Source organism: Arachis stenosperma, chromosome 4 (assembly GCF_014773155.1).
Source record: "Arachis stenosperma cultivar V10309 chromosome 4, arast.V10309.gnm1.PFL2, whole genome shotgun sequence".
Classification (NCBI taxonomy): Eukaryota; Viridiplantae; Streptophyta; class Magnoliopsida; order Fabales; family Fabaceae; genus Arachis; species Arachis stenosperma.
In genome coordinates, this window is record NC_080380.1 from 48534238 (window position 1) to 48543441 (window position 9204).

Sequence of the window (9204 nt, forward strand, 5' to 3'; positions counted from 1 at the left end):
CTTTTACTTAATTTTCGAAAATTTCTTCCCCTCTTCTCACATCCTTCTATTTATGGACTAACACTATTCCTTAATGCACAATTCGAACTCCATCTTTCTTGATAAGTTCGAATTCTCTACTTCTTCCTTCTATTTTTCTTTTCCTCTGACACCTCAAGGAATCTCTATACTGTGACATAGAGGATTCTATATTTTCTTGTTTTCTTCTCTTTCATATGAGCAGGAGCAAAGACAAAAGCATTCTTGTTGAGGCTGACCCTGAACCTGAAAGGACCTTGAAGCGAAAGCTAAGAGAAGCTAAGGCACAACTCTCTATAGAGGACCTAACAGAAATCTTCAAAGAAGAAGAACCCATGGCAGCCGAAAACAACAACAATGCCAACAATGCAAGGAAGGTGCTGGGTGACTTTACTGCACCTACTCCCGACTTCTATGGGAGAAGCATCTCTATCCCTGCCTTTGGAGCAAACAACTTTGAGCTTAAGCCTCAATTAGTTTCTCTAATACAACAGAATTGCAAGTTCCATGGACTTCCATTGCAAGTTCCATGGACTTCCACTGTCAAGGCTAATGGGGTTGACCCTGAGGTCTACAGACTTATGCTATTTCCTTTTGCTCTAAGAGACAGAGCTAGGATATGGTTGGACTCACAACCTAAAGAAAGCCTGAACTCTTGGGAAAAGCTAGTCAATGCCTTCTTGGCAAAGTTTTTTCCACCTCAAAAATTGAGTAAGCTTAGAGTGGAAGTCCAAACCTTCAGACAGAAGGAAGGAGAATCCCTCTATGAAGCTTGGGAAAGATACAAACAATTCATCAAAAAGTGTCCATCTGACATGCTTTCTGAATGGAGCATCATAGGTATTTTCTATGATGGTCTGTCTGAACTGTCCAAGATGTCTTTGGATAGCTCTGCTGGAGGATCTCTTCATCTGAAGAAGACGCCTACAGAAGCTCAAGAACTAATTGAAATGGTTGCAAATAACTAATTCATGTACACTTCTGAAAGGAATCCTGTGAACAATGGGACAAATCAGAAGAAAGGAGTTCTTGAGATTGATACTCTGAATGCCATATTGGCTCAGAACAAAATATTGACTCAGCAAGTCAATTTGATTTTTCAAAGTCTGTCTGGAATGCAAGCTGCACCAGGCAGTACTAAGGACGCTTCATCTGAAGAAGAAGCTTATGATCCTGAGAATCCTTCAATGGAAGAGGTGAATTACATGGGAGAACCCTATGGAAACACCTATAATTCTTCATGGAGAAATCATCCAAATCTCTCATGGAAGGATCAACAGAGACCTCAACAAGGTTTCAACAATAATAATGGTGGAAGAAACAGGTTTAGCAATGGCAAGTCTTTTCCATCATCTTCTCAGCAACAGACAGAGAATTCTAAGCAGAGCCACTCTGACTTAGCAACCATGGTCTCTGATCTAATCAAAACCACTCAAAGTTTCATGACTGAAACAAGGTCCTCCATTAGAAACTTGGAGGCACAAGTGGGACAGCTGAGCAAGAAAATTACTGAACTCCCTCCTAGTACTCTTCCAAGCAATACAGAAGAGAATCCAAAAGGAGAATGCAAGGCCATTAACATGATCCACATGGCCGAACTTGGAGAGGATGAAGAGGCAGTGAGCGCCACTGAGGAAGACCTCTATGGACGTCCACTGGCCTCCAATGAGTTCCCTAATGAGGAACCATGGGAATCTGAGGCTCACACTGAGACCATAGAGATTTCATTGGATTTACTTCTGCCATTCATGAGCTCTGATGAGTATTCTTCCTCTGAAGAGGATGAATATGTCACTGAAGAGCAAGTTGCCAAGTACCTTGGAGCAATCATGAAGCCAAATGACAAGTTATTTGGTAATGAGACTTGGGAGAACGAACCTCCTTTGCTCACCAAAGAATTGGATGACTTGTCTAGGCAGAAATTACCTCAAAAAAGATAGGATCTGATGGTGTTTTTGCGGAAAACAAATTTTCCAAACACATAGATCTAACCGGCAAGTGTACCGGGTCGCATCAAGTAGTAATAACTCACTTAGAGTGAGGTCGATCCCACAGGGATTGATGGATCAAGAAACTTTAGTGGGTGATTAGTTTAGTCAAGCTAACATTGAATGAATTGTGTGAAGTTGAGCAACAGAATGTAAATTTGCAGGGAATTTAAATTGCAGAAAGTAAAGTGGCAGGAAACTTAAAGAGCAAGAAAAGTAGATTGACAAAATCTTAAATGACAAGAAATGTAAATTGCATCAAATGTAAAGGGGGCTGGGGTGCTGGAAATTAAATGAGAGCAGTAGATCCAAGCTTAGAACAATTGCAAGGAAATTAAATTGCAGGAAAAGTAAATTTAAGGTCACAGTAGTTTAAATGTAAATTACAGAAGAAACACAAGTGCAGGAAATTAAATTGGGAGCAATGAGATGCAACAAAGAGACATAGATCATTTCTCAAGTCTTAAAGTAAAATTAACAATTTCAATGAAATAGTAAAAACAGAAGGAAAGCCAAGAGCTCAATTGCTCACTTGATCAAGACAGAAACAAAATTAAACTCAATTGTGAAATTCAGAAAAGAAATTCAAGATCTCAGGGAATCAATGAGACTAGAGAACAAATCTAGATCTCAAGCCCTTCCTTGATCAATGTAAAAAGCAGATTGAAGAAGAAAGAAAGATGGAAGCAGTAAATGAGAACGCAGATTCAACTTTCAATTCTTAGAAATTATGCAGAAGATGAACAAAGATAGATTTCAGATTAAAGATTGAAACAGAATTCCTCCAACCTCAATCCAAAATTTCAAAACAGAAATGAAAACTAAGAGAGAGAGCTCTCAAATCCTAATACTCCCTAGTGGAGCTAGCACTCCCCCAATTGAGCTCTTATTGATGCCTTTATATAGGCTTTACAAAATGAAAAATGAAAATGAAATTAAAACAAATTACAAAAATGAAAATCCTAATTTAATTGATCCATGTGCCTTTGAGTGATGATGTGGGCTTTGCTTGCTTTGGATTTGAGGAGAAATGGGTTTGGTTGGCCTTGATTCAATTTGGTGAGGAATTGAATTAAATTGAATTTTGGTTGATTTTGGCCCATATGTTGCTCCTAGGAGACTGCCCTGCTCTTGTAGAGGGCAGAGCAGGGAAACTTTGTGTGGGTATCCAATTTATGTGCCAAGGCTTGGAAGCATCAGGATGCTGCCCTGCCCTTGGGGAGAGCAGGGCAGTGGTGTCATGGTGTGCCTTCTGTCCGTGTCAAGTGCTGCGCTCCTCACTCCCCTTAGGTGCTTGGTTCGAAACCCATAGGTGGCACTTGGAGTTGATTTTTCTTGGATTTTCTTCAAGAAGAGCACGACATTGCCCTGCTCTCCAAGAGGGCAGAGCAGAATAATGAGCGCTACTTTGCTTTGGAGTGAGGCTCCAGCTTCGAACCTTGGTGGAAGCACTTTGGTTTATTTTCGCTTATTTTTGGCTCTTAAAGATGCCTTTCATTTATGCCTCAATTGTATGCCAAATATGAATTGCTATATATCGTTGGAAAGCTCTAAATGTCAGCTTTCCAACGCAACTAGAAGCACATCAATTGGACGTCTGTAGCTCAAGTTATAGCCCTTTGAAGTAGGCATGGTCATGCTGTGAACGCCCAGATTTTAACTTAGCGAAAATTTGCTTCCAACCTCACTTTGCATCACGATATTGCCCGGCTCTTGGCAAGGGCAGGGCAGTGTGCGTGTTGGTTGCTTTCTTCTTTGATTTTGTCATGGGCCACGCTTTTAAAAGCGTGGCCTAAGGCTCCAAAGTGTACCCCAACTTCAAAGTGTGTCCCAAAGCTCTTTTTTTCTCCTTTTTTTGTGCTTCTTTGCTTCTTTTTCTTCTTATTTCCTACAAGATTTATAAAATTAAAAGATCAAGGAAATATATCATTTAAGCACAAAAGCATTCAATATTTAAGCACAAATCATCAATTTCTTGTATGAAAAAGCATAGAAAAATAGGTATATGATGACATGTCATCACAACACCAAACTTAAACCTTGCTTGTCCCCAAGCAAGAAAAGAATCATGCAATAGAAATTGACAATCCAAGGTAAGAAGAATAGCAACTCAATGTTCATGGTAAGCTAGTTTTTTTATGCATGCTTCAATCACAAAAGAAATGTAAATGATTGATGCTTCTATCTAGCTCAATTTATGAAATCTTTTCCTTATAATTTTTCCTTGAAACAAGCATTTGATTTTTTTTCTCTTTTTTTTTAGCTTCTCCTTTTGGGTGCTTTGCCCCATGAGTTTATAACAAAGCTACGACTTCTAAATGCTTTGTTTTCAAGTATTACCACTTAATACATAAGCACCACAAGCATTTAATTAGAGGACTTCATTAAGCTCATTTTTTTCTTTTCTTGACTCTCTAATCATTGATGCTCAGAACCTTGAGCTTTGAGGGAGTGCTTTTGCACTTGAGCCTAGCCTTGACTTCTAAATGTTTTGTTTTCAAGCATTTGGCTTGATACATAAACACCACAAGCACTTAGCAAATAAATTGCCATTGGTACTCAGAGCCTTCAGCTTTCTCATTCTTTCCCTTTTTCTTTTCTTGCTTTAATTGTATTTGCTTCTTCAAGGTTTTCATGATTTCAAAAGATTTCACAAAATGTACTAGATGAAAAACTTTAATTAAATAAAATCCAATGCAATTGAGCAACAATCAATCATACTAGCTTTCCAATACTTGTATGCACATGCTAAATTCTTCTTTAATTCCTTGTTTGTTTATGATCATGATGTTTTATTGCTTTTGAACTCACAAAACTCAAGTTGGTAGTCATAATGGTACAACACCATGTTACAAATCAAGATTCAAGCTATGCTTTATTCATACACACATGTAAACAGAGAAGATAAAGACAATCATGAAATTTAAGTGCTGGAAACAAATGAGAAGAAAAGAAACTCTACAACCTTGTAGTTCATCTTCACTATTGTTGTCATTTTCCTCCCATTCTTCTCCTTCCCATACCAACTCAGAATGCTTGCTCATCCTCAAGCAACAATTAGAACAATGGCTATGGGGCTAAGATAGATCATGAATGTCTTACACAATGATATGTTAGTAGCACATGTGTTTTAAGCAAGCAAAATTAAAGATAACAATCAAGGCACAAGAGACAGAGACATTTTGATTGCAAACATAAGAAGGTGAGCACAATACATTGCATAAAAGATAAGTGGCACACCAAACTTAGTGTGACACTTTCACTTGGAATTGATGTAAGTATCTAGTAAGAATTAGAACCAAATTTTGTTGCATAGCAACACCAAACTTAGAATGCAACCATATGTCAATTTATTTGAACTAAAACTAAACAAAAGAAACTGTTATTTGTTAAATACAATCACCAAGCCAAGAATCTGTCATGAATAAAGCTCTCTTGGTAATGTATTAACAAACACAGTAAATAAGCAAACTAAAATAAAAGCATTAAAAACAAAGAATAACTAAAGTAAACAAAATAACAAAATATCAAACCAAAAGAAAATTAACACTGCAAAGACATTATGGTTATGCAGACAAATGGTGTTGCTGAATGATTTGCATAGAAAAATAGGTGGCACACCAAACTTAGAATCTTGGTGTGTCACTTTCATTTTTTTGATTTGATGCAATCATCCAAAAATATTGAAAACAATGTGTTGCATGGCAACACCAAACTTAGAATGTAACCATATGCCAATTTATTGAATTTAAACAAAGCAAAGAACGAAAACAAAGTAGAGAAGAGAAATTATACCTACGGTTGGGTTACCTCCCAACAAGTGCTCTTTTAGTGTCATTAGCTTGACATGTTGCTCTTCACTTTCTTCCTCTTCTTCCAGTTTGTTAAGAGGAATGACCTCAATGGGGGAGAAGTTTCAGCTATTGTCCCTTCTCTTGGCCTCTCCTCAGCAAGCTTCCTTTTGTAAATGGCTTGATTGACCTTGCTTGCTGGACCAGGGACAGGATTGGTGCTCTTGTTAGTTGTCTTCACTCTTTTGGATTTAATACTTGGTGGTTGTGTGATTGTTGGAGTGATTTCTTCATTAGGAGCCTCTTGCATTAGTGGTTTCATGAGCTCTTCCTCTATGTACTTTTCTGCTTCAGTTGAGTGTGACTTCTCTTGAGTGTCTTCCTCCCTTTCTTCTTCATGATTTTCCATTAATGCCTCTGGGAGGGAATCTTTATGTTTCATTGTCACCTCAAGTAGCTTTTGTGATTGTAAAATCCTTGGCTCATGTCCCTCATCCTTTATTGCAATTTTACTTGCAACAGAGACCTTTTGTTCTTGTTTTTCCATTTTCTCACTCACAAATTGGTCTTCATCCTCACTGTTTGATGGTTCTAAGTTCCCCCTTGTTTGCTCTAAGGGCCCATTCATCTTCTTGAGGATGATTTCTTTCCAGGATTGGGGTTGTGTGTATCTTTCCACGAGTTTTCTATGTATTTCAGTGGCTTAAAGGTAATCCTCATCTGCTGGTTCAAGAGATGAAGGTAGAGAGTAATTTTGGTGACATGGATGTGTTGTGGTGAAGTTGTGTTGAGGGGTGTGGAATGAGTTGTGTGATTGATGGGATGACTTGTATGGATTTTGGAGGAAACTTTGTGTTAAGGCATAATCAAGTGATGAAGAATTTTCAAATGAGAAACCGGGACGTGAGGTCGGACACTCTCTCATGTGACTTGACTGCTCAGAATTTGCAGTTTCTTGGTAATACTCCCAGCCACCATTAGAATAATGACTTGCATCATTTTGTGGTGGAGGAAAATATCCCATATGATTTTCTTTCTCATCTTGTGTTTCTGAAGCATTTCTCCATGGATTGGAGTGCTCAGAATCTGTGATTTCTTGGTGATATTCCCAACCACAATTAGAGATTGGTGATGGTGGGTGATATCCCATAAACTTTGTTTGACCATAAGATGAGTTGAACTCCATTTATATTTTGTAAACATCAATGAAATTTGAAATTAATGTCACAGAGAAAGAATTTCTTAGTGAGGCAATAACTCAAACACCTTGCTATCAATTTAAAACAGAGAACAAAAACAAAAAATGCTTGATCTAGACTTCTCACCCACTTAATCATTGTTGATCTAATCAATCCCCGGCAACGGCGCCAAAAACTTGATGTGTGGAAAACGATCCAACACAAAACTCACCGGCAAGTGTACCGAGTCGCATCAAGTAATAAAACTCACGGGAGTGAGGTCGATCCCACAAGGATTGAAGGATTGAGCAATTTTAGTTTAGTAGTTGATTTAGTCAAGCGAATCAAGTTTTGGTTGAGTGATTTAGTATCTGACAGTAAGTAAATGACAGAAAATGTAAAGGGAAAGGGAAGAATTGCAGAAATTAAAGAAAACTGAAAGTAAAAGAGCTGAATCTAAAAGAACAAGAAATTAAATGACTGAAACTTAAAGTGCAAGAAATGTAAATTGCAGTAACTTAAAGTGCAAGAAATATAAATTGCAGTAATGAAAAGGGAATTGAGGACTGGGATTTCAGGATTCAAGCAAGGGAAATTAAATTGCAACAATTATCAAAGCAAGAGATGATTTGAGTTCTGTTAGATCTCAAACAGAAAAGGAAATTAAATTGCAGCAGGGGTTCACAGAAGAACCAAAAGGAAAATGGGATCTCAGGACTCCAGAGACTAGATAGCAAAGTCTAGATCTCAATTGCCTTCCCAGATCCAAATTCACAAAGCAATTAACAAGAAATTAAGGAGGAAGCAGTAAAGGAAATTGGATTCAATTCAATTATGCAGTGAGGTAGTCAAAGAGATCTTAAATGGAGATTGAGACAGAAATTCCTCAATTCTTCACACTCAAGACTCAAACAAGAAAAGTAAAAATGCTCAAGCAAGAACAAGGAAGAAGAGAGATCAATTCTCCTTCCTAATTCTCTCAAATCTCAGTTCAAAGCTCTCAGAGAAGATGAAGTTTCAAAAATCAAAAGAAGGTCTCAATCCAAAAGTAAAAAGAAAGGTCCCTAATTACATCAAACTATCTTCTATTTATACACTTTCTATTCTTGGATTCTGGAATTTGGATGGGCTTTTGATTTGGTGAAGAAATGAATTTAATTGGATTTTTATTCCAATTTCAGCCCATGAGAGAGTAGCTCCCAGGAGGCTGCCCTGCCCTTGTGGAGGGCAGAGCAGGAAATGGTGCATGCGGCCTCGTGCGTGCGTGTTGGTGCGTGTGATGCATCAGAATGCTGCCCTGCCCTTGTGGAGGGCAGGGCATAGTTTTCTTGGTGCGCCAGATTCTGTCCGTGCGCGCTGCTGCTGGCCGAGACTCCCTTGGTGCGTGCCAATCTTGTGCGCTGGCTGTGCATCACAAAATGCTGCCCTGCCCTCGCGGAGGGCAGGGCAATGTTACCAATGGTGAGGTTCCAAGTTCGAAACTTGGTGGAGGCACACGCTGCTTCTTTTTCTTTGGTTTTCTTGGCACCCAAGTAATGCTTAGTTCCTTGTTTCCTCATGGTGCCGTGTTCGATCCAGGGAGAATGAAAGCAAGCCAATTTTTGCTTGATTTTATTGTGCTTGAGCGCTACTCCTTTCCTCTTTGTCCTGGGGTTCGAAACCCATAGGAAGCATTATGAAGCAATTTCCTTTGAATTTTTCTTGGGTGAAGCCCGATATTGCTCTTGAGGAGGGCAGGGCAGAGTTTTTGCTCTCTTTGATCCTTAGCATCAAATTGTGCTCCGCCCTTGTTGTGGGCAGGGCAATGTTGCTTTTCAAGGCTTGGTTCATTATGTTGCTCTCCTGGAGGGCAGTGTGTCCTTGTGGAGGGCAATGTTTGCTTCCTTCTTCTATGCACCACATTCCTTCTTCCCTTGGGCCACGCTTTCTTAAGCCACGTTTTTCCTCTTTTCTTCCTTTCTTCACCTACAAGAAACCAAAACAACCACTCAAAGTATCTCTAAACTCATAAGGTTTATAATTCATTAAAAATCAATTAATTCTTGCTTAAACCTCATGATTTAGCATTAATTTAATGGTGGTTGCTTGACTTAAAGAAGTTATGCATTTTCATTCCAAATTGCTTACTTAGGATACAAGAAAGTGCATAAAAACTAGTAAAACAAGTGAAATTAGCTTGAAAAATGGGTATATGATGACCTGTCATCAGGATCCTAGGAAGTTTTCAAT

At 38.6% G+C, this 9204-nt stretch overlaps 1 non-coding gene across 1 annotated transcript; it reads right to left on the minus strand.

The window, feature by feature from the left end:
• Positions 1-731: 731 nt before the first annotated feature.
• LOC130977854 (small nucleolar RNA R71) lies at positions 732-835 on the minus strand. Its single transcript, XR_009085527.1, has one exon. It is a non-coding gene; the product is annotated as a small nucleolar RNA R71 (small nucleolar RNA).
• Positions 836-9204: the final 8369 nt, after the last annotated feature.